At 42.8% G+C, this 26,359-nt stretch overlaps 1 long non-coding RNA gene across 1 annotated transcript in view; it reads right to left on the minus strand.

Moving 5' to 3' along the window:
* The window catches only part of LOC125725468 (uncharacterized), a 26,906-nt gene extending 11,817 nt beyond the window's left edge, over positions 1–15,089 (minus strand). Inside the window, exon 1 of the long non-coding RNA XR_007387497.1 lies at positions 15,022–15,089. This is a non-coding gene — a long non-coding RNA (uncharacterized LOC125725468). The remainder of the gene's footprint in view (positions 1–15,021) is intronic.
* Positions 15,090–26,359: the final 11,270 nt, after the last annotated feature.

Consider the following 26,359-nt stretch of genomic DNA (forward strand, 5'->3'; position numbering starts at 1 on the left):
CAAGCTGGCCCACCTCATTAAATTGTATATTAAACCACTAACCCAAATACCTGGTTAGATATGTCTCTCTTAGTACAAATGAGAATACAGGGGGGATTACTGTCCTGGGATTTTCCTGCAGTGATTTTTTCATGTGTTTTCCATTACATTGAAGTGAAGAATATGCCAATACTATATATGCAGACTATTAACATGACAAGGCTTCTGGTTTAAGTCCCAAAAGAGAAGAAAAGATGCTTTTAATGCTTCCTATTGTACAGAGAAGTATTTCACCAGAACTGTGCCTGAAGAATGTTCAGCATGTAAATGTGAAAACCTAACGATCACAATTATTTAATTGTGGACCAGAAAACAGCAGGCATTTGAAGGTATTGTTTTTTTTTTTTCGAATAAAATATAAAAAGCACATACAATACATGCATGCATTCCTAAACTATGTTATAAATTTGGGATTTATAAATGTCTGTAATTAATATTTTGAGGTTTAAGTGCACTTTTGTAATCATCTGAAGACCTTCCAGAAACATGTACATGAGGTGTGTGTGTGATTTCTCTAGACAGGTGTAGTTGAATGTGCGCGATGACTCTCTGCCATAAAAGAGTTTGTGAATCTCTTCTCTGTGAATCTCTCTCCATGCACAAAACCCAAACACAAATAAAAACACCGTCCAGAAAATAAGGCTGAGCGTCAGCTGACAGACAGGTGTTTAGCGAGCCTCGGGAAACAGACGAAACGCCATTCACGATTCGAAAACAATTAAATTCCTGTCAAGTGATAAAGACAAAATGAAAACCTCCAAAACTTTACACATTCTAGACTCGAAAAGGAGCGCAAACCCTATTATCTAGCCTATTAAACTTATGTAATTTCAGCTGTTGAAACATTTTTTCCCTTATTAACGTTCATGTCAATGAAAGGTTTTTAGTTCGCGTAGAAAACACCACAAGGTGAAACAATACGTTTTGATACCGTGTTAAGAAATTTAATTAAATAACAGAATCCCCTCTTTGAAAAACGTATATATTGGGGGTTTTGTCAAGAGCATTGCGGAGTGGAGTATATTAAACCAGCAGCCCATGTTTCCTGAGTGCGGATGACAACGCCATTATTTCAGATGATGAATGTTGTTTTTCCCGCCGCGCGTCTTCTCCCCTCCCGCAAAATCTATGCTTATTTCTGGTAATGCATGCAGTAACTATGGAAATCGCCTCTTCTATTTCCGTTGTTTTTCCCCCTTTCTCTCTTTCACCTCCCCAAGCAGGGAGAAGGCGAGGCTCCGCTGTCTCCTTGGAGATGGCCAGGTGGTTCCGCGGCTTGTGGAGAACGGTAACCTTTATGCTAATTTAAACGATCGTTGTTAAAAAAGAGAGAAATGTAGGATTGCAACGCAGACAATTCAAATGCGTGCCATGACATTTTCTGTGGATCGGCTCTTGTTATAGCTCATAAACTAGATAAAGGGTTATGGTTTCTAGTGCCAATGTTTCAACACAAGGTAAAATATGTAGGAGTCATTTCACTTAATATTTCAATTAAGATACTATTTAGCAGTCATTATTTTTTCATCAGTGTTACTGAAGTCTGATGGCAAATTGTGGGTTTCTACATACATGATGAACAAACAAAGATGGATTTGGGAAAATTGAAGCGGACTATTTAACAGCACTATGTGACTATTAACTGCATGCCAAAAATACCTCAGTTATGGAAGCACTGTGATTTTCTGTGCAATCCAAAGGTCTAAACCATCACCAAACCAACACTATACAGAGCTGGTCTGACGAGCAATTAAGATTCCAAAACACTGCCATCTGCAGGACGTCTTGTGCAATATTGTAGACCAGCGACAACCAGGTAGTGGAACGTTACAAGTAAGTTATTTGTGCCAGTGGCAAATGTCAGTGGCTGGGCCATCCTACAGACGGCACACTGAATCTGTCACTGGCGTAATAGCCCCTCTAAGGGACCTCAGGCCGTGTAATCCAGAGGTATGACCTCCATGACCAGGATACAAAGCTGCTGCTTGTTCAAGGCTAAACCAAACACTTCTCATGATTTTAAGCCGGTTTCAACTGTTTAAATAAACTGTAATAATTTATTAATAATACTAAAAATAATAAAACTTACTTTAAAAAAAAAAAAATCTAGTTATAATTTAGTAATAACTTAAATTCATAATTTTTTGCTTACTGCGATGGGTTGGCACCCCATCCTGGGTTGTTCCCTGCCTTTTTATATATATATATATATAAAATATATATATATATATATATATATATATATATATATATATATATATATACACATATATATATATATATACCGGTATATATAATTATGACGAGTCATGGTGAGAAAGTACTATTTTGATTATTTAGAATCATCTGAACTGTACACTACCTGGATCAGGGACGGATTATGGGTTGTGTGGGCCCCTGGGCAAAACATTCGCGAGGCCCCCCCAGCACCACAATTCAAGGGCCCTTGGCAGCCAAACACCCTCCCTATAGGGTCAAGAGCCCTTGTAGGCAGAGATAAGCGTTGCAAATTGTTTTGGGCTAGGGGCCCCACGGGCCCCCTGCACCCCAAGGGCCCCTGGGCAGCGGCCCCGCTGGCTCGGTCCGTAATCCGTCCCTGACCTGGATGCTGACATTTTTGAAAATCTGTTGTCTGTCTCCTTTATTTCATTGGCCTGGTGGACAAAGCTTGTGGTCTTTCTGTCTATTTTGTCTAATTATGTACTCTAGATTGATGGCTGTACTTCGGTGGAGCACTGTATCAGTTACAGATGCTGGAATCAAACAGAACCTTTCTCTCTCTCGTGAAGCGGGCGGTGGAATTACTCTAGTGATTACCTTTGAAGATATTTTTTTTCCACCTCAGACGAGACTCTCAGAATTAATAATTTTTAATAGAGTCAGTTTGGAGCAGATGCCAGCACCAATGCTTCATGGAAGTGACCCTTTTGCAGAAGAGAGGGGGAATTAGATGCTTGCTAACTAGCATCCCAAGGCCCCAGGGCATCAGATCGTGGGTGGGGGAGGATTTCTGTTTACTCGTGTTTGTTTGGCTTGTTTGTCTTAAATCTGAGACAGGCGCAATGAGGAAACCGCAACACTGTCAGAATGGCTGGATTGTCGAGGAGTTTTGGCGTGACATGGAAAAACTCGCAACAATCCCCGTGCTGATTTACTCCTTCGCGGTAACTCTGAGCATCTAGCTGGGTGCCTCTCCTGCTCCTCCCAGCTGTTAGCAAGACAGCTCTCCCTCTGGGCCCCTGCCCCAAGAGGGGCGCCCTGGCAGGGACCTCGCATTCCCCAGGCAGGGAAACGGCTCTCAGGCTCCGGGAGCACTCCAGCGGGCGGCTGTGACTGCCAGAACAGCAGGTTACGCTTACCAAAGCAAACCTAATCTCCAAAGAATTTGGCATGCAGGCCTTCACAAGAAACAGCAAGAGAGAAGAAGTGCCATTTATTCTAATTATCACACAGATTTTGTTTTTCTCCCCTGCTGATCTCCAGGGAGAGACTCCTATTTACACTGCCACTTCGAATGCAATGGTCCATGTTTCCGGAACCTTCCTATGGTCCTTGGCTCGATCCCACTCGGCCCATTTTTCCCCCAGCCTGGGGAGGCATCCCAAGCCCCCGCGCGTGCTAACAGATCCGCGCCGTCCAGTCCCCCGAGGCGACGGGGCTGGCGGCCCGAGTGTGGCCCCGTGCTAATGGGATGAGGCCCGGGGCGCGATGGCACGGCATGAGCCTCTGATGTCAACGAGCTCCTCTGGGCCTCTGCCACCGAGGATGGGGGAGGGAGATGGAGATGGTCGGGGCCAGATAAGCGCCATCTCATTACCTGCTCCCAGGGGCTGAAGCCAGGGGTGTCGCCGCCCCAGACGGCTGCCAAGATCCGTCGCTAATTGAAATCAGATACCACCGGGTGCGCAATCCCTGCTGTATGCAGCCAGGCTGTGGGCCGCGCACGCGGGACCCTTATCAGCCCATCTCTCCGTCTGCTTATGTTTCAGCGGCCGACAGATGTGGGATGGGGGGGTGCTTAGTAGCAGCCTTAGCCTACCTGGCTGAGAGGCCCTGTATCTTGAGTGACCAGGTGAGAGAGGGGAAGAGTTTATCCGGCGGAGAAATAATGAGGGAGATTAGCCCGCGGCGCTGCTCCGTGGCAACCCGTCACCCGCCACCCCCTTCAACCCCCCCGCCCTCCACCCTGCCCCCCTTGTTTCGCAGTGTGCGGCCACCGCTGGCGTCCCAGTACGAGCCTATCATTACAGTCACCTGCTCCCCAGGAAAGAAAGTGGGGACCTATCAGCATCCTCCCAGAATGACAGTACACCCTTGCGGTCTAGGTTAGAGAGCGACGCAGCGCCTGCGTTATAACTGGCTATCGCCGAAGCACTAAATAATCGTTAAATAATCAGATAGATTCTTATGGTAACCAGTGACAATTACAGACACGGTTGTACACAGACCCCCCCCCAGAGGCGCCACAATAACAGGCTATCAAAAGGCACTTCCGCAAATGAACCGGAGCGTCATCGCATATCATCTCACTCCTGGTTCGCCCCCAAAAGGATCAATTAAAACCGAATGCTGTTCTGTTCATCATCACCGCCCTTGCTTTCCTCACACTGAGTCAGGGGGAGGTTAAATTACTCTCCCGGCCTGTGTGAATGAGGAAAGGACTTGAGATCCTGAACAATCCCACTGCAGCTCTCCAGCTGTGCTGAAAATGCCATGGAGAGGCCAACCTGCAGAAATTAAAAAAAAAAAAACAACAAAAAATAGGTAAACTCTGTGAGCACTGAGTGCTGGTTAGCGGGAAAAGAACTTTATCCCTTTAATATTTCATATCCTGGCCTCACGCACATCTAGGGAGAATGTTCCATGGAGGTCCCTGAAATATGGATGAGCCTATGTTTGCCCATTTATCTGGCCTGTCAGACGATGTACTCACAAACAATGACCCCCCCCACCCGGCCCCACGAGTCAGCTTGTTAGAATCACGAGGTTGGAAAAGGAAAGCGATGAAAACGAGTGCGCGCGCGCACACCCACAGACACACACACACACACACACAGACACACACACACACACGCACATACACACAGGAGCTTCCACACAGAGGAAGGCTGTGCATGGTGGGTTGCTGGAATGCCTCTCAAAAGAGAATGGATGTTTAGGAAATGGCTCTGAATGCTCTTATTCCTGGATCCCCACCTGCCCCCTCTATAGACAGGATCCATTGCATCGCATGAGGGTACAATGTTTCTGAACAACTATTTCTGCTGCAAGCTGCATCCCCCGATAATGCACAGTGAGAGCACTCCCACACCTGTATTCATGTGCATAGCGTATGAACAGCACGGGCTGCCTGCTTTTACCCACGCTGCCTGTTCACTAATCGCCATTGCAGCACAGACCTGTGCCCTAATGATGCAAATAGGATTGGGTCTGTCCTGTCTGCGCCTCGTCTGCAAAAGATCATTAGCTCGACTGCACTGAACACAACTGCGCAAGTATGTTAGGTGGAGTAATTAGTTATGAAGATGGTATATTTTGGAGGGTGCAGGAAGGAGGCTGTGTAATGTGGGGGCCGGAGAGTGAGGGAGTGAAAACATCTATTTTTAGCTAATAGGTCTTGTAAAACTGATATCTTCCTTGTGTCTGACAGGAGTACAAAATGGATGATTTATAGGCATTGCACTGAAAAATCACATTTTAATTAGCCAATCATTTGATAATTTCTCTTTTCTCAAAGTGATAATCATTTATTAGAGGGTGATTCCTTTCTTGAGGTTTGAGACTCGTGCTTCTGGGAATGAGAAGGATGTCCCGCAGAAGAAGAACCTGGTTTAATGCAGGACTTTCAAAAACTGTGGGAGTTGAGGGGGTAGCTTAAACTTCAGAATTCTTTAATTTGTTCCATCGGCGGATTGCCGTGGAGACAGAGATATCATGTTACATCACAGGCATCTGTTCAGCAGTTTGACCACTCTGGCTCCAATTTTATGGAGACTTTAAACGGCTCCACCAGGCCAAAGGAAACAAGAATCCCTCACAACATAATCATGTCTTATTTACACTAACTCTGAAGAAAAAAGGAGTGTGCTTGGGAGTGGGGGAGAATGAGGGAAGTGGAAGAAAAAAAGCCATTCACGTCTCTATATTTGTGGCATGTTAGAAGTTTGAAAGTGGCTGCAATTATTTGTCTGGAGGCTCCCTGATTAGATATCAGGCATCACCTGCTGGGATTGCTCAGAACTAAGTGCTTTCAGGCAGCTTCTGGAGCTTTCTGTAGAGATGGAGAGCACCAATCACTTGATGCGTGCCCAAGCAGAACGCCTCCTCTGTGCCGCCATCATACTGTGGGACAGTCTGGGTTCTGGTTCGGCCTGAGTGGCCTCGCTGTAACCCATTTGCTAGAGTCCATCTTGCCTATTTTAACTTGGGGTGTAGTATTGCAAAAGCAAGCTATTAAAAATAATAAAAACCTATCTGAAGGTATCTGTGAATCTCAGGCTTGGATGCATTTGACCAGGTGAGCAACGGGGTATTATTATTGCAATGTGAAGTCCGAAAACTAGCTCTGTCTGCAGTCTAATCAGCTGATGCCTTGATGGTCTCTCTGTCAGACTCTGCGAGTGAAGAGGTAAATGTTACAGCACCATAATGTCAGCGAGGTTTTAAAAAAAATCTGGAATGGTGAATGCTGCCCTTTCATGTCCAGTCACTACTTAAGCGGGTCGTATTACACTCTTTGTCGCGTTTCACTTTTATAAAGGCTGTCTTTGAAGAAATTTCAAAAGTCTGCTTTTTTTTAAAAGTCTTTTTTAAAATCACTTCTGGATGTGAAATAACTGCTGGCTCCCCTTTTCCTTTGGTGTATTCCTTTAGATAAGGGTACATCTTTAAGATATTTAACTAGCATTAAAATTAATAACAGAATTTCAAACTTTAGATATTTAATATTTACTTTTCTCCTTCTTGCCTGAAACATCTTTTTTAGATTGAAATATTTTCTCCATTTGTAGTTGGTAATCTGGCGGTGATTACCAGCAGATAGAGCTGGGAGTGACTTCGTTTGAGAAGGAGAGTTAAATCACATTGCCAGGAAAAGCCTTTCAAATCCTGTTTGTGTCATATGGATGGCACATTTTGGTCTTTTATGCAGACGCAAGCCTTGTCAGCTGTCATTTTCCTTCTTATTTTTTCAAAAAGGATTCTGGGGAATTTCACTCCCTCTTGGACGCACACTTCAGATTTGGGGGATACTTAAAGCTGGTGTAAAATTCCTCTGATATAAATAGTGTCGGAAATTTCAATGCAGATATTAAAGAATGACTTTAACTTCGAATCCTCAACATACCAACGTAACTAGGGACTGACAACAAAAAAGTTATGAGATGGACAACTGATTACCCAAACAACTTTTTTCAGAAGCAGCATAAACAACTTTGTTGTTGAAAGAATCATCATATAAAACAGCTTTCTTTCAATGACAATGACATCCAAGTTGTAGTTTTCGAAGAGCCCTTACATGATAAAGGCTAAGTAGCGTAACAGATTACGTGGGAAGGAACTGAGAAATCTAGGGTTGTCTCATTGCTTTGTTTAATACTAAATGAAAATCTGCAGGCAATCCTAACACTAAAACCATTTAAATTCTTTCAGTTCAGAGGTCATTTTCTCCCGTGAGATGATGAACAACAGACCCTCTTGGTCCAAGAACACATTTTATTAATAGTAAAATAATAATTCTAGGTTTTTAAAACTTAAGAAGTGCAAGTTTTGAAGGATAAAATGATAACCATTTATGCTAAAAATTTAGCTAGAGAGTGTGAAAATGGAATCAGTAACAGTAAAGTAAGTAGCTACAGACTGATTCTAACTGGAGACTGGAATTAATGTTATTAGTCTATGAAATGTGACAGGTGACTTTATACCTCATTGCCCAATAATTATAAGTATAAAAAATGCAGGTAACCAGCAGGCAAGCTTGACAACAGAATTTAACATCAGAAGATTTAATAAAAGTTCATGAAGATGACATATGGTCAGTGGCCACTTTATTAGGTACCCCTATGTAGTATCAGGTTGGACCACTGTTTTGTCTCTGGGGTGGGGGGGGGGTGCATTGCACAAAGTAGAATTTCTCAACTAGCTGGATAACTTGTCAAAAATGTCCAATGGCAAGAGAGGTAAGTCACATTTTTCTTGACCAACCCTTACATTTGGCTTAAGTTATCTGGCTAATGAAGAAATCCTGCCTTGTGAAATACCCACCCAGAACTGTTTCAAGGGTGGATGAGTTGTGTGTTCGGAAATGCTTTTTCACCACTGTTGTACTGAGCTGTTTTGCACTTGTAGCCTTCATGGTAGCTTTAACAAGGCTAACCATCATCCTCTAACCTCCCTCATTAACAAGGCCTTTTCAGAAAGACATCTGCCGCCAACTGGATGGTTTTTAGTCATCACACCATCACGTAAACTCCAGACACTTTAAGCTGAACTGTTTCTAAGATATATTTAGTTGCAACTAGGGGCTTTGCTATTTGAAGAAGCAGACTGCTTGCATTAACGAGCAAGTGTACCTAATATACTGGCCATGGAGTGTTCAGAACGAATTAATTGGTTAAGTAAATTGAATTACCTGTAAATCTAAGGCTGAAAAGATTACATTGCTGATAATACATTTTTAATGAAAAGCACAAAGCATTGAACTGAATGAAATAGGGTTCGAAATTAAATTCTTTTACTGGTGAGCTATATGGGAGTGCTGCATCTCATTACCGTGGGATCGAATTTGCCAACAACAGTCAAAGCAGCCGCACATTAACTGTAACAAGTCATTACAATATTTTTCATTTTAGCACTATGGTAGGTCATTTTGTAGGTTATTGCATTGGAAATAGCGGAACTAAAGCATGAAAGATAAGAAAATTATTTGAATGTTTAATTATTCTTCCCCCAGCAGCATCTACCTAACAAATAATGTATAACATTTTTTTAAAAATTAAAAACTATTCATGCTCCCACTGGCTTTGTTTAACAGTGCCTGAATAAATGGTAAGCATGCCTAGTAAGACAGCTACTTAGTTTAACAGTAACTGTAACTTACTAGTTCCTGCTAATAACATCATCCATTCATTGTCTATAATCGCTTCTCCAGCACAAGGTTGCTGTGAGCCTGGAGCACTTCCCAGGAAATCGGGGGAATGAGGCAGGGGACATTCTGGAAGGGATGGCTGTCTCACTAATGACAGATTAAACGAAAAAATTCTAAATGCTAACTGGCAAATTTCAGCTTGCGCCCATTTCCTCATGGCGGCTGGGGAAAGAAATCTCATGGCAAAGCTCAGGCTGTGGCACTGCTCATTTTTTGTTTATGACCTTTGTACAACCATATTTTGCTTTGGAGAAGATGTAATTGGTATCAATGTGATTGATTTTCCACATACCTCTGCAGAAAGGGGGGGAAACAGAAAATACCCTGGGGTGGCATGTTGCCTCACACCTCCAGGATTGAGGGTTACAATCCCACCCCACCCTTTGTGTGGATGTTTTCCCTAAACTGCATAAGTTTCCTCCTCCCACAGTTCAAAGACATGTGGTTAGTTGAAATAACCTCTGTAAATTTCTCTGCATCTTATACCTGTTAACCCATCCAGGGTGGTTCCAGGCTTTCTGCTCTATATGGCCTTTCATTGGCACCTAACATGGGATAAGAGGCTGGAAGGTAGAAAGCGGGCAGGATTTTGCATGCCTCCAGATAGAGGAGATGTGTACCCAACACCACTTGAAAACATTTCTCACCCACTATCTTCTGCACCAATTATCTTGAGCTTTCCACAGCTTTGGTAAATACTATTTTCTTATTGGTCCAGAAATGTCACATGGATGTTGATGATTTTTGTGTAACTGCTGAGATAATTCTGGAAGTCTAATAACAGTTCTATATTATTGGGTTTTAAAGTTCTATTAAATATATTAATATAAAAAATTGTGTGACTTTTTACTCATACCTAGTGATCATCATTAGCATGATTTTCCTTGGTTTTCAAAACGCAAGTGCCTGTCTTGATAGTTTCTATGGTAACTTAAGGGACTTGCCGCTTCCAGATGTTCTATCCTTATAGGGACTATATTTTAAAGAACACATTGGAAAATTATTAAATGTTAACTGAAATAATTTTCTTCTGAAAAATTAACCATGATTATTCTATTATTATTTTTTTGCTTGTTAAAAATGGTATAAGCGGGATGAACCACAACAAGGTGTGAGATTACATGGAAATAATCAACTCCAATTAAGTTGATTATTTTCTTATAACCGCAGACCTCATTGTGGTTTCTCCCTTATGATATAGTGAGTCTTTACCTGATGCCAGGAAATACAGTCACACCCTAGATGTGATGCTAGTTCCTCGCAGGGTATACATTCCTAACATAGTTTAGACATGCAGACTGACCTAACTGCACGTTTCTTAATAATAATAATAATAATAATAATAATAATAACAACAACAATAATAATAATAATAATTACATACCTTATTGATCCTCATGGAGATATTCTTTGTACACCTCTCCTAACTTGTAACTTTCTCTGTAGGTGAGAGCAATCTGCCTACAAAAGGCAGCCACCCATAGCAGCCTCCAGGGTGCTAAGGGCCTTACTCAAGGAAGCCAGGCTCAAACTGGCAACCTTCTGATCACAAGCACAGAGGCTTAGCCCACTGAGCCACACACTGTTTCTTGCAGTCACAAGAGAAAATGTATGTGAGCATGGAGAGAACATGTAATCACACACACACACACACACACACACACACACACACACACACACACACACACTCACACTCACTCACACACACACACACACACACACACGTATGTAGGGTATACCTATCCTTATGGGGCCCGCTCATTCACTACTATGGGAAAAATGCTACTGCTAATTATGACAACCTTAACCCCCACCCTGCCCTAACCATAACCATAAGTAACCAAGCAAAATACAATCCTGGAAGGATGAGGCTGCAGTGCTATCTGTAACACTCACAGCTTGATTACATAAGAGCAGACAGCACAATGGCTGAGAAACCTGATGTGGCTAAAATTAACAATGCCAACTTTTATAAGGAGCTTCTGTATTTTATCATTAAATCCCTGTTTTTCAGCAAAATAATCTATTTGTGTAAATGGTTAACGTGCAAACATTAAATGCAAGGCTATTCCTAATATTGCCCAAGTGGGATCTTAACCGCTGGCTGCATAAGTGCTTCTCAGAAACGTGACATCATAACCTCCACGGTGCAGTGAAAGGGTCCCTAGACGCGATAAATCGAAAATAAGGTGAGTGCAAACATAAATGTGAGTGAAATCGACTAGGAAAGAAAAAGAAGAGCTGTGACTGGCTCTTGCTGGACTGTTACTGGGTCCATGTGTTTTTGTTTGGCTGGCTTGTTGTGGAGGATCTGTGTTCCATACTTTTTTTTTTATTTAGTTCACTTGCTATGTATTTGCAGACATGTCTGGGAATTATATTTTCACCCCTCCTCACTAAAGCACAGAGTGAATCATTATCTTCTGTCTAAGAACCATTTTAGCCACCCCCCAATGAAAAATCACTAACCTGATGCAGAACTTGGGAATCTGTTTTGGTTTTATATACCATAACCAGTTTTGGTTTTGTGTATTATTTCATTACTCTGCACTTTCCATCAAAATCTGTAGCAAGGACATTGTGTCAATTTTAAAAACGGACCTGCTGGTATTACCGAGTAAATATTTGCTTCTCAAAAATATTTATTCTCTTGGCTGTCTGTGCTGTTCCACTGCAGTAATACAGCTCTGCATTCTTATGATTGTGCCTCATAATTCAATACTCCAAATAAGCCATTTATTTTAATTTTTGTAACCAATGTGTACAACTGAATTAGGTTTGCGGTTCTGGCGTTCTATCAAAGTGACTTGACTCGCCTTCAGTATCTTAAATGAAAACAGGGTCACAGTAAACACAAAAATACAGAAACTTTTTGCAATCCCCCCACTCTGTGTTTATGTTCTGTTTATGTTACTTTTTTGTCCTCTATTTTTTCAACCCTGATACAAGGCATATAGATACTGGTGAAGGATGTTACCTTCTATCCTGAAGGTTGTAGGTTCACATCCCAGGAGGTAGCTTGACAGAGTGAGTCGCTTCTGTTAAATATTTGGCTATATAAATGAGTACAAACCATCAGCTCTGTAACTAAACAAAAGGAATGTTTGTATTCACAAGTTTTTAATGTCGTGGATTCTTCTCATCTGTTTATTGTTTGAATTTATGGTCATTTGGGTGATTATTGTAAATATAAGATGTTTCTAAATACATCCCAGATTATTGCATACTTATGATATTTGTAAAGATGCTGCACAGAGAAATGGTTCATTTTGGAGGTTTGCATATGGAATAGATCTTTATGTTATGTGACTATTTGTATTATTCTGCATGTATTTTACAATAATTGTCAAATTACATATACACTGTATGTCACATAGCTCTATATTTTGCCACGTAATATAGGAACTATGTGCAGCAAGTGTATTTGCGAAATATTCTGAAAATATAATATTTTGTTGTAGCTGAACAGATCAATACGATTTGCAGATATACTTTATGTAGTTTGACTATGGAGTATTGACAAGGTAAGTGAGAATAACACACATTTTGGGAGCAATAAAAGTAGAGAGAAGCACCACATACTGCAATTTAATAATTAAAAACTGGTGAGGCTTTGAGGTGAACAGATCATGTTTGCAGAGGAGGCTGCCCTGAGCCATGGAGACCCCCCTGGCCTGCATTTTAAGGCCCAGCCAATAATCCCATGTCATTGAAACTCTCCCTCTAATTACTGCGGTCTATTAGCCGTGCCACTGCAGACCCGATCAATTAAAAAATAAGCCAGGGGATAGATAAATAATGCAATAAAGATTTAAAGGCAGCCCTGGAGACTTGAGGGGGTAGTTAATTTAATCTGCACCAGACCTCAGTAATATGATTTCACCCAAACTAACCCCACTGCCACACACATGCATTTTCATGTTTGTATATGAATCTCAGTTGAAGGAACTGTGTAGGGAGTAGGTGCCTGAGATGTGTTCTGTGGGGCTCGGCAGCCCATGATTGTGTCCGTTTGCATGAGCACGTATGATTCATGTCCATGTGTGCATGATTGTTTCTGTGCCGCTGCACTTGGACCATACATCCGTGCTCATTTGTCGTGCTATGCGTGTGTCTGTGTCCCCATGCATGCATCTACACGTTTTACTGGCCGTGTGAACATTCTTGACTCCCCCCACTCCCATCCCATTCCTCTCCCTGGCCCCTGAGGATCGTCAGCAGTCCAGACTAGAGCGCAGGAGCTAATTAAATCAATATGAGATAATGAACTGCAATTAAAGTGCCCCGGCTGGGCACATCTTCTCTTGTAAATACTGCTCGTCTCCCACTAGGGTTCCGCCTCTTAGTAATCTGTTAGTGTTTCCACATCCAAAACCCCACTCCCAAGAGCCAGTGTTTGGGGGGGGGGGGGGGGGGGGGGGATTGTCTTTGGGTTCGTACCAAGGTGCTAAGCCAGAGACAATCTCGCTTCCCAACCTCCTTCTTCTAATCTGTTTTAAAACTTCTTCTTTCCCTTGACCAGCTTTCTCTACTTCTCACCCCCTTCCAATAGGCTGTTATTTCTCAGATGCCTTGCAACCATGACGAGTGTTGCAAGCTGCAATATATACAGATATACCTGAAAGGTTCTCAGTGGTCAGAAAACAGAAACATGTAAAGATCCCCTGATTTATGAGACTAAAGGCTAAGCCGAAAACTAGCTGTAAGTGATGTCTGTATACTGGAGTAGAAGATGGAAGCCCACTCAAGCCACCGAAAATCATTGTCAGGAACATGGCAAAGGCCAGATTACATTCACACACACACACACACACACACACACACACACACACACACACACACACACACACACACAATCCTTGAATCTTCCTCCCCAAATCCTTTTGTGTGTGTTACTACCCTGGGTGAATACCCTGGACCAAATGAGAACTTTGCCCTTTGCTTCTAAGCATGGCATAGGTTGGAATACCTTGATTGAGAGATTAGATGAGAGATTAGTGATATAAGGTAGTAAAGTGGTTAAGGATACAGACTTAAAACTCAAAAAACATGTAAGGGACAAAGTCCACCCATCATCCATAACACAGAAAAAGGGTCACAGCACGACAGGAGGCTGTCTAACAAATTAATAATTATTAATTCGCCGCATAAAAAGCCTATTGTAAAGTGTTTGCAATATGTTCAATCGGCATACAAAAATAACTAATCCTGCAGAGAGCTTCTATCTGACGTGGGAGTCGAGTGATGTGCGAGTTAAATGTCAGAAGTGAAAAGCCATCTATCGGATGCATATATGCAGAATCCAGACTGTTTGCCTAAAAGTCATTCAGGACTTAAAGAAAGAAAAAAAAACAATTTCCACCTCACTTTCGTTTGCTGTCAATGACTACCTTCCCTTTTACGCCTTGACAAACGCGAGCGAAGAAAGTCTAATGGGCTCTAAAATGTCGTGCATGGGGACTATTTGTGTACCATCAGCTCCGTCTTCTGATCACTATATGACAACAACATTTAAAGAATCTCTACAGCAGAGTCTCAATACCCCGAGCTGTGATATCCCTGGGGGAGAAGAAATGCCGGCGAAGAATTATTGCTACTGCTTCTGGAAACAATTCAAGTTTTATCTGCTCCTTCGCCGTTGCTTTTTGTCAGGCAGTTAAAACACTTTACTTGTTTTTCTTTTTTTCCACGGGAAAAACACACGTTTGTGAAGGAATGTGATTTGACTAAACAGTCCTCTTTCGTGCCAGGTCTGAAATTAAATAAATAATGTTTGTTTATAGGAGGAAGCGGATTATTTTCCCCAGAGACTTTACCTGAATAATTGTGCCACTTACTTTATTCCTTTCCTTTAAAATGCAAGTTTTTTCCGCTCGAAGGCAAAAAATAGCGACGAGTCGTCTCCGGCTTCGAGAGACGGGAGCATCCGCCCGCGTGCGCTCGCATTCCAAAAAGCGCGCGCAGCAGGTGAGCTCCAAAGCCAGCGCATCATGTGCGCGCACCAGCGCTGTGATGACTGCGTGCAGACAGCGGAGGTTGAGAGGGGTGAGAGGTCAGACGGCTTTGCAAACCCTTGTCTCACACACACACACATTACTAAGACCAAGATAGGTTTATTGCTAACTTAAAGAACAGTGTGTGTATATATATATATATATATATATATAATTTTATTTTTTAAAATGCATCTCCACCACCTTAAAGGACCTTTGCAGTTCTCCCGGATTTACTCTGCATATTGATCTGATCCCTGCCTGCTTCCTGATACCCCTGGAAAACAAGACGCCAGCGGAACTCACTGCTGTTCACTTTCTTGTTGCATGTGTCGGGTGGTTCAGCTGACTTTCACACGCGTTTCTTTGGTTAAGAGTGCAGGCTGACGGATTAATTAGTATATAAACATTCAAATGAATGTGACTGCATGAGCTGAGGAGTTGAGAAAGGTGTCGCCCGGCTCCGCTCGCAAATGTCAGAACTAACAAGAACGTCCACACCGGTTACACATCCAATGAAAATATGTTGTAGGTGTAATACCAAGACTGTATTTGCATTTTTATCAAGAGCGACTAAATGTAAAATATACTACCACAAGCCAAATGGCAGCGAAAACTGCAACGGATTTAAAGGCAAATCTACAATTATATTAAAGACACCCGGAAATGAATTTCAGATCAGACTTCCTCTTTATTTCCCATTTTCTTTCGAATTATTTATAGATATCTTTAAACATTTGGAGATACCCATAAATATTTAAGAATCTCTAAATCATTTTAAGACATCTACAATTCAATTTAAGACATCTTTAAATAACTCTTGGATACTTATGAAAATACGTCTTACTTAAAATAACATTTCACGACATCGTCGCGTCAATGATTTACAGATATGTTGAAATGATTTACAGACGTTTTTAAACACACACACACACATATATATATATATATATATATATATATATATATATATATATATATATATATAGAGAGAGAGAGAGAGAGAGAGAGGGGGGGGGGTGTTTTTTGTGGGTGCTCCTGGTTTCTTGTGGTTTAAAATCGGCCAGCCTCTTGCTTCATGGCCACTCATCCCCATCGTCTCTACTTCCACAAAGAGAAACGCCTAATTATCATGCAGGGTTTCTCCTCGTCATTAACGCGACACACCTCCCGTTGCAAATCGCTAATGCCTGTTTGCAGTAGATGGTAGGTGGCTAATGAAAGATTTCTGCCCGTAAGCACCATTAATAGGTTTATAATAGGCTGACACAGTTGGGCACGCGGGCGTAAGGGCTGCAGGGGAGTTTTTCCGCCCCAGCGCGAGTCATTCATTCGTGCGTTTATTTATTTATTTGCGGCCCCGGTCCTGAAGCGTTTCACCGCCGATAGAGCTACTGCCTGCTGACCTCGGATTTTGCAGTCTGATCCTCTGCCGACCATTACTCTACAAAAACATCTCTTGTAAAGTTTGGAGTATTTGCTTGTGATGCATTAACACAGGGGCGGCCGATCTTATCCGCAAAGGGCCGGTGTGTATGCAGGTTTTTGGGATAACCTTTAGGTCAGCTGTTCAAACCCAGGTGTGAGGACTCTTCAGTCAATCAGTCCTCTAATCAGTAATCTAATTAGGGAGTCGCAGCGAAAACCTGCACGCACAGCGGCCCTTTCTGGGTAAGATTGGCCACCCCTGCAATAACATCCATCCATCCATCCATTTTCCAAACCGCTTATCCTACTGGGTTGCGGGGGGTTCGGAGCCTATCCCGGAAGCAATGGGCATGAGGCAGGGAACAACGCTGGATGAGGGGCCAGCCCATCGCAGAGCACACTCACACACCATTCACTCTCACATGCACACCTATGGGCAATATTAGCAACTCCAATTAGCCTCAGCATGTCTTTGGACTGTGGGGGGAAACCGGAGTACCCAGAGGAAACCCCACGACGACATGGGGAGAACATGCAAACTCCACACACATGTGACCCAGGTGGAGACTCGAACCCGGGTCCCAGAGGTGTGAGGCAACAGTGCTAACCACTGTTAAAACATATTCCTAGTCCTGTTGGGTTGTAGTTAGTTAGCCTGGCCACATTCCACCATCCCTTACTTTCATGTGTTTTGTTAGATGTGTCTTTATGAAGGAGTTTCTATGTGATCTTGATCTCTGCTTCGTCTGTGTATCACCTGGTCCAGGACCCCTGCAGTGACCCCCCGTGCCCTTAGTTTGTTACATCTTACCCTAGTCAGGTGTAGACTACTGGGATGACTTTCCGGCTGCTTACCTCTGATCATTTGAATTGTGACTTTCGTGAGTCATCTGATATGCAGGATATTTTTGTATTGGCTTATTTAACCAGAATTGGTGAAGCCAGCATATGTAAACAGCTCCAGACTACAGGCAGACATTTTACACGGCTCTGTGGATAAAACTTAATAATCCTTCCCGCTGATTTTCTGTGGCTTTTGTACCCAAATATCTGAATGAAGGTAAAGATGTTTAAAATAATAAGTGCGTATGTTAATGATAATAATAAAAGCAAGAATCTGTAGTGTACACTCTATACTTAAGAATCTCTAAATCATTTTAAGACATCTACAATTCAATTTGACATCTTTAAATAACTTTATTATAAAATATCAATATTAATTCTCTCAAATCATATCTGTAGATGAAGGTGATATAACAACAGTTTACTCAATGTAAGGCAATAAAAAACATGATAACTGTTATTATATTTATTGTTTAATTTTTATTGTTAGCAAGTTTGTAGTGTTACCTCAGCAGTCCTGGACAATGACAAATTGTCACTATAGTATGAATGAATGAATGATTACACTTGATTAACCAGGACACAGAGAGGGGCTCCATCTCTTTACAAACAAGTAACACAACCACTGCTAATGCTTCCATATTTGTTGAATGTTTTACATGACTGAGTGTAATAACAATATTTTGTTGATCGTTTTATGCTGCAGTTATAATAATATATCTAAACTGATCATGTTATTTTGCTGTTTTATAGCTGGACGCAACATGTAAGCAAAATCATAATTTTTTGTGAGCTGTCAAGGCTGCTTGAGTGAGCAGAGAAATCCGTAGAACCCGGATCCTCGCGCTACAGTGGGACTTCAATTAGTTATTAGTTGTTGCTATTTTTCATCCGCAGGGGGCTGATTGGCTGACAGACTGTGACTTCTCAGTGGCAACTCTTGACGCAGACGGGAGAACCGAGAGAGGAAGAAGAGAGGAGAGCTGGAATGGACTGGGGTAATGTAATTACAGTATGGAAATGATGCTGATCGCTCCAGTAGACAGAAGGACTATCACACCAAGTGTGAACCCCCCCCTCCAGCCCCGCAGCCCCCTGTCTCTCATCAGTCTTGTGTCTTCCCCAGAAACCACCCAACCCCACCGTGGGGTCACTTGTCTTCCTTGTGACCCCTTTGACGTGTCCCCTATGGCTGTGCTCGAGTTCATCATTAAACCTTGGTTTCTGGAGGGTGCTTATGCTGGTATCCTGGTTATTGGCCCTGACATTGGTAAAAAAATACAAAGAGATTTAAAGGGGAAGGGAAGAGCTGGGAAAAAAAAGCAAAGCTACTGGTTCCAGCCCTGAAAGTCTTTGTTTTGCTGATGCTTTTCAAGTGACTGAGCCCCCAGCCGGCTTCTGTGTCTGAATCTGAAAGAGAATGTGAATCAGAAATCAGATGCTTGATTTTTCATGATCATTGTGACAAAAGCTTCTCAAAAGCAACAAAGTAGTGAAAGACAGGCTTTGTGAATCAAAGGTTTTGGAATCATATCCCCAGAGGGTCTTACTGTAGTGTCCTTCAGTACAGGGGTACTGTGGGTACAGGGGTACTGTGGGTATTGGGGTACTGTGCCATAGACTGTAGCTAGTGTCATGAAAGATGTACAGTTTTCAGCTGCCTTTCAGAAACATCCAATCAAATAAAGACTGAATAGCCAAACTAAGACATTATTTCTTATTTCTTTTGCAAAATCATGCTGTAAAGCTCATTCCTGTGATGCACTGGAGTGCTGCAGACCTGCACCTACTGGTTAGTAGGACTGGATGATATCTCATCGAAATTATATCGAGCATGTGTGATAATGACCAGGACTTCAGATGACGGGTGAAACATTTGGCCAGATGCCAGCTTTTCGGTACTATACCGATGCTTATTTATACTCATGATTTGTTAACCAGATTAGTAGTATGGCTAAAATGTTAATGAGGCATTTTATGATGCCCAGAAGTTAGTAATTTGTATGAATTCGGTATATCCTTATCTTTAATAAACGTGTCAGGCTTTAAACTGCAAAAAGTACCGCCACACTTATCGTATACCGCATTGAAGTATACTAAACCATAGTATATCAGATCAGTATTATGTGGTGTGCCCCGCTACAGTGCATATCACACTGAAGTATACCGAACTATAGTATACCAGATCAGTATTATGTGGTGTGCTCTGCCATAGTGCATATTACACTGAAGTATACCAAACCATAGTATACCCAAACAGTATTATGTGATGTGCCCCACTACAGTACATATCACACTGAAATATACCAAACTGTAGTATACCAAGACAGTATTATGTGGTGTTCTCTGCTCACCGCATTTACTACAAATAAAGATATGCCAAGTTTATACAAGTAATTAACATTTGGGTGTCACAAAATGCATGAAAAGGATCATATAATGCTTTTATAGTACTACCGAATAGCTGGCATCTGGCCAAATGTTTTGCCTATCATCTGAAGCCCTGGTCAATATCGTGTATGATATAATATCCATATGATATCGCCCAGCCCTCCTGGGTTTTAGAACATGAGGGGCCCATACTTCATGGACATAGTTAAAATACTCCAGTGTTATGATAAAGTTCTGAATGTGTAGCCAGTAAAATATTATAGACACTTATACAAAGATGTAGGATCTTTCGTGCTAACCAGGAACTGACTGTTTCTTTCTGCATGGTGCTATGGCAACCGTGATGAAATGAGAAGTCCCTGACAGCTGGACGATGACGGGATAACCACTCACCTGCTCTACAAGAGGACAGCTTCATTGAGACTCTCGGAGCAACATATTACCTCTGGTCTCATCACATCTCAAAGGAAAATGGTGGGTAAGAAATAAGAATATGGGAGAACCTTTTTAGAGGATTCTTATTCTCTGCTGTAGAATGCATTTTTGGATTAAATAAGGATTCTAAGGCACAAGACACCTCCGTTATCCAGTCTAGGTTAAGAAATTAGAAGATGGATGGATGGATGAGGATATTGCTTGAAAGGTAGATTCTAACATTGCACCTCAGCAAACAAATATTTGATGAAAACTTGGTTTAACGGAGCAAACTTTTTTGTTTATGTATGCTTATAAAATTTAATATCATAATAGTACACGGTCTTTCATGTAAATCACATATCATTTATGAGTGCACACATAAACTAATGCAGTAGAGTGCACCACATATAAAGAATCTTCAGAAAAAATCTGTTTCGATAATTATGTGGCATAAAATCCTTGCCGGTGGCGTGCATACTGAAAGATCTAATTACGACATCTTTCTGCAAGCCTCCATAGAGGAGTGAACACCTACATCTCCATCCAGTGAGTGAGGAGCGTCAGTGTCTTTATGTGCAATTAATGGGGATTATTATCTGGAAGAAATTAGCTTAAATTGTTTTTAAACTCAGAAGCTGTGTTCTGGAGGCACAGTTTGTAAGGGATTAATTACATCACAGACCTTTTGGGAGGGAATGGGAGTTGAAGTGGGTTTTTCAGGACTGGAAGTCTGTCTCCTTTCCATTTGTACTGCCTTAGGACATTCTGGAAATCTCCCGGGGGGAAGCACAGTCCCTTACCACAGAGTCACATATCTGCTGTACCTTTGAGCATTACCAAGACTTTCAGCTCTGTCTTGTTCACCCCAAACAATTTCTCCGATTTCTGACAACCTCCTAAATGTTCATTAGGTACCAGAAACCCAGGCTTGTCACAGTAGTGAAACACTGATAACTACACAGTGTCTTCTCCAATGAAAAAGGAAATACCAGCACGGTAGATGAGGATAGGGATGCACTGTACATACTACTGCTGCTGCAATGTGAAGACTAATCCAGGCTCTCTCTTAATCAGTGTAAGCTGTAAGTCCCCCTCCCCACTCACCTGCTGTCTGCACTCACATTGTGCTTAAGGTCCTTGCACACTTTCGTTATCACTGTGCGACTTTTGTGTTGAAGAGAACATAGGAAGAAAAGCATTAGAGATATTTGGATTTGTCCTGGATGCAATGGTACACGGCATTCTTATATGTTTATTGAGTATGCAGCACAGTGATTTTCATTTAATCATGCCGTACATATAGAGATAGTCCTGTATTTTACCAAATAGGTTTTGCGTGTTGCATCCAGTTGTTCCTGAATACTCATTAACCCAAAATACCAGCAAGTACTGCATCTCTGCCATAGACCAACATGATCCCATCTGTACACACTACGCTCTCTATAGAGCCTACCCGATCTGTACAGCCTACCTGATCTGTATAGCCTACCCGATCTGTACAGCCTACCCAATCCATTCCTTCCAGGTCTGGTTTGTGTATAGTGTACATGTGAGCATGCGTGTGCCGTCATTGATATCATGTCTGTGTTCCTTGCTCATGCACGTTAGTGATCATACCATGGGTACCGTGCCAAAGTTCAGTTAATTCTGCTCAGGCCCACCTCTCCAACCAGGCCTCAACATGGTACAGAGCAATCAAACGAACTGGACTTTGGAGGTCAAACCTGCTTGGGCATGGTACAAATCACCTAGTGTGAGTACACCCTAAGTTATTTTCCGCTCAGTGTGGTATTATTTTGTTGTGAACTAGCACTGTTAATTTGTCAATTACAGTTATATATACTGTATACTTGTGCTGCAGTTACATCTTCTGGTGGAAAACAAATGCCCTTTAATCTTTTGTAATGACAATCAGACTGTGGTTAGACATGTAGCACACACAAGTGGGCCTCGGGACGTGCTGGATGAAATTCCATGAATCTCGCACTCTAGTTCCATGAAGCAACAGATAAACAGGGAAAATTATCTCTAACCAGACTAAGATGCCTAAGTCTTCTCCACACACTAGCATTCTGTAATCAGCAATGAATATAAAGATGTGAATCTGGAATCAGAATGAGAAGAATTATATAGGACATATGGAGAAATTTCACTTTGTTTTAAAATACTATCTTATAGTTTATGCTAATTATTTTTATCCATCCATCCATACATCATTCCATCCTGTATACTTAACTCAGTAACTGTATTAATAATTATTTTTCATCCAGTTATCTTAAACCTGCTTTTGCAGTTCAGGGTCACACAGCATTGGGTACAAGGCAGGTGAAACCTTGGATGGGATGCCAGTAATTATTACTTTGCATAGTAAAAAAGAAATGAATATATACAGTTATATTGCATTTATTGTACCTATAATTGTCATAAGAGATTTGACCGTATCTCAGAGAGACAAGAGACATCTGGAACAGGATTCAGGACCACTCCATTACAGCGTCAGCTCACGGCTCTTAGTCTGGAGACTTAGGAAATAGGCATAGTTTTCCTTTAGTCTCTGTTGCACTTTTAATTGGACACTTTCATCATTTACAGCACATTCACAAGAAGTCCATCCACACTTAAGGACAGGAAACCCATGGCCAAGTAGGTGAGAGACCATGGACTGCAGACAGGGGGTGCGCCGGTTAAGATACACCATCTTTTACTCGATGGTTGCAGGTGTCGTGTCAAGCTGTTGCAGACACTTAACTTACTCAGTGAAATCACCAGCTGGGAACAGTAAAAATGTTTGATTTTTATAATAGCGCACTGAACAGGTAGATTAATTATAGTGAAAGACTAGAGTCCCTTGGCCAGTTTTGAGAATTGGTGTGTGGGAGGGGTTTATATATACACAGATCATGTCACAGACTGGGGGCAGCAGCAGGAGGGGGGGGGGGTTTACAAGGAACCACAAACATGCAATAAATACCCCCACAAGAGCAATGTGAGAATTTGCTCATGTCTGCAAGCCATGCCGTGGTTGGGGGGGGGGAGGGGGAGTCTTGAAACACAGCCAGAACAAGTGCAAAGTGGCACCGGGAGTGATGTCATTCTTAATTACCAGCGTGCTAATTATGAGGAGAGGCCTTTCATGGCGGGATCCTTTGAAGGGTCATTAATAGCTACCCCACCGGTGCAATAAATGTCTCGTCTGTTTAGGGCAGCCGTCAATTTCAGAAATTCAATTTCAGCGTCCCCGGGAAGGAGGCTGTGGATCTGTTGGAAGCCACTAGGACATGGTGGGGGTGCATATGTAGCAAAAACGAAAACACATCCGTTAAACGTTGCCCAGTCACCTGGGTGCGAGTCCCAACATTTATTAGCTGATGACGAATGATGGTGGTGGTCATCCTGTCACGTTGTAAGGGATTTATATGTATGTTCTTATGCTGCCACAGTATGCTAATAGACAGCTCACTAAACAGCTAGCTAGTAAATGGTATAAGTGGTAGACTCTTTACGTGAAGTATAATGTGTTTGTACTTGAATCACAGGTCTTTTTGTCCTTCTCCAGGCCTGAAATAATAAGCCAGGTAAGCATTCACTCTTAGTGACTTATTTGCCACTGCTGGAACTAAATTTCATGGTAAGCGGTCGCATGAGAGGTTGCCGTGGGAGCACTGTGTGTGTGGGAGTGGGAGAGGAGCCGGTCCTTGGGAACTGCGGAGGGAGGAAGTCTGCTGATGGTACGAGAGACACAGAATTACCCTCTCGCTGTCCAGTGGATTGTTGGAACGGATATCTTTGCTGACAGCGAAGCACACATGCGCGGGTGGGAAAAAACTCGTACGCACACACACACCCGCAAACAGCACACACCTTCAGCTCATATTATGGCCAGACAGGAAGCTAGATTGTTTTCATGCAGATGGATTTTATCCACTGGAATATAATGCATAATGCAGTTGACATGCGGAAGTGACATGAAATAAATTAAGCAAAAATAACAAAAAAGAAAACAATTTCTGTCATTGTCACAGGTATCTGCATATGTACCAGATTTAAGCCAAATGGCAAGAAAATTGTTTGGCCAAGCTACTTCTATTCAAATTCTCAGATTTACGACGGCAGGAATCACAGAGCCCGCAAAAATGATGTAAAATTTTAAATTATTAATATGCTGGAGGATACCGGAATGCTCACTTTCTGCAGCTAACGGTCTGCTTAAGGAGGGCGAAGAGGGGAATCGCGGGAGCCACCAAATTGGCCTGTGTGCGATGGTCTGGGGCGCCGTCAAAACGGTGCGGCTCATGCCTCGCTAATGATGTCCCCGAGTACTGCCTCCGGGCGGAGAGTGTTGTCTGATATCCGCGCATCCTCAACATCACACTTTCCCGGGTCCCCCTGTGACCGTGGGACAGGCTTCGGGCTATTTTCGCAAGCCTGGTCATCCGGAGTGCAATTATAGTCACCACCCACTGAAAGGTATCCTCTAAGGAGGCCCTGTGCTGCTCTTAGCTGTGATCTGGGCCCGGCGCTAGGCAGCCGTCGCTCCACTCGCTGGGCAGGAGGTACACGCCGTACCGAGTCGCCTGCGCGCCGACGGGTGCTTCTCCCTGTTCGGAACTGGAAAGTCCGCTTGGCCTAGTGGCGGAGTGCAAGTGGGGATCCCTGGCACGGACGGCGGGCGTGCGTTCACCACATGCCTCATGCCACTTTTTAAGGCTGACAGACTGGAGCCAGTGGGCTGGGGGGCAGGGGTGCTTAAAAAGCGAGCCGATCGACGTGATGATCGGCCGGGCCTGGGCTCTGCAGGGGGTGGGACTTCAGGTGACCGGACGGCACAGCCGAGCACCATCACCTGGTCCCCCGCGTCCGGCACCTCCTTAGCTTTATTACCCTATTCCCTGCGTGGATATGACCACCCTGTCATTTGCAGGGATCTGTTCCTATGCGGCCCGTTAGTCAGTCTCGGCCAGAACCGCCTCGTCAACGCTGATTAGACACATCAGCCACGTCAGCTGGGAAACATCGCTGCCCCTAGGGATTTGTCTGAGTGTACTTGTGGAACGATGAATCTAATTTAGCTGCGAAGGTTTCATCCTGAAAGTTGGCGAAACCCAACTCGTGTTGGGGGGGGGGGGGGTCGACAAGACCCTATGTGACCACTGCAGGCTGAGGGTGAAGCCTTCAAACCTATTTTCTCGTGTTCACCAGGCAGAGGGTCTGTGCCGTATGGCGGTGGAGAGCAGGTCCCTGAGCCCCATCCACATCGGAATGTGCTCCTCTTACCTTGTTTTTTGTCGGGAAAGTTTGCGGCTGCTACCCCCGCCTACTGGCACATTCTCCATGCACGCCGGCAGCTCTGCATTATGCTGGGCTGCGTTGCGGCGAGGAACAATGGAGCTCCGTTAATGGCACAATTAAAATTCTGAAGAAAATGGGACCCTTTATACGCAGCCTTAAAAAAAAGCAGCAAGCTGTCAGGACCTTTCACAATTCAATACGAATCTTTTCATCTGGATACCAGCCTCTTCTTGGTAATTATGCTGCATTTATTATGAACCCCCCACTCCCCCCACACTACAATTTTGCTCACACAGCCACTCCAGTCTAGAGGGTTCTGCCTGTCTGCCTAAAGTCAATGTGGAGCACCTTAAAAATTCTTATTATCACATTCGGTTCTGCTAATAAGATTCTCCGGACCTGAAAATAAAATCTTGACCGGGAATGGACCGCTTCCATAACCGCCATAATATGTCATAACTGGGCAACTCCCTTAACCATTCCCAGCTTTTCCTCTTCCAAATTTCGGAATTTCCTTCCTCCGTCGTTTTGTCAGCCATGTGCTTTGGCAGACTTTGTGGGCCTTTATCTCGTCCGGCCTACAGGTATCGTACAGATATTTATCATTTGAGATAAAACTCACCGTATGTCTTGACTAGAGGTCACATTCTACCATTTATATTTTATTTATTGCCTCTTCTTTAAACCATCTGTTAAAAAGAGACATTCCACGCTAAATTAAGACGTTTGGGAATGGGCTGTCCACCGCAGACAAATCTGAAGTGCCCTTCTTCTCTAGCTCCGGTCTTTCATCCCCCATTCTCTCTCTCTCTCT

Source organism: Brienomyrus brachyistius, chromosome 2 (genome assembly GCF_023856365.1).
Source record: "Brienomyrus brachyistius isolate T26 chromosome 2, BBRACH_0.4, whole genome shotgun sequence".
NCBI lineage: Eukaryota > Metazoa > Chordata > Actinopteri > Osteoglossiformes > Mormyridae > Brienomyrus > Brienomyrus brachyistius.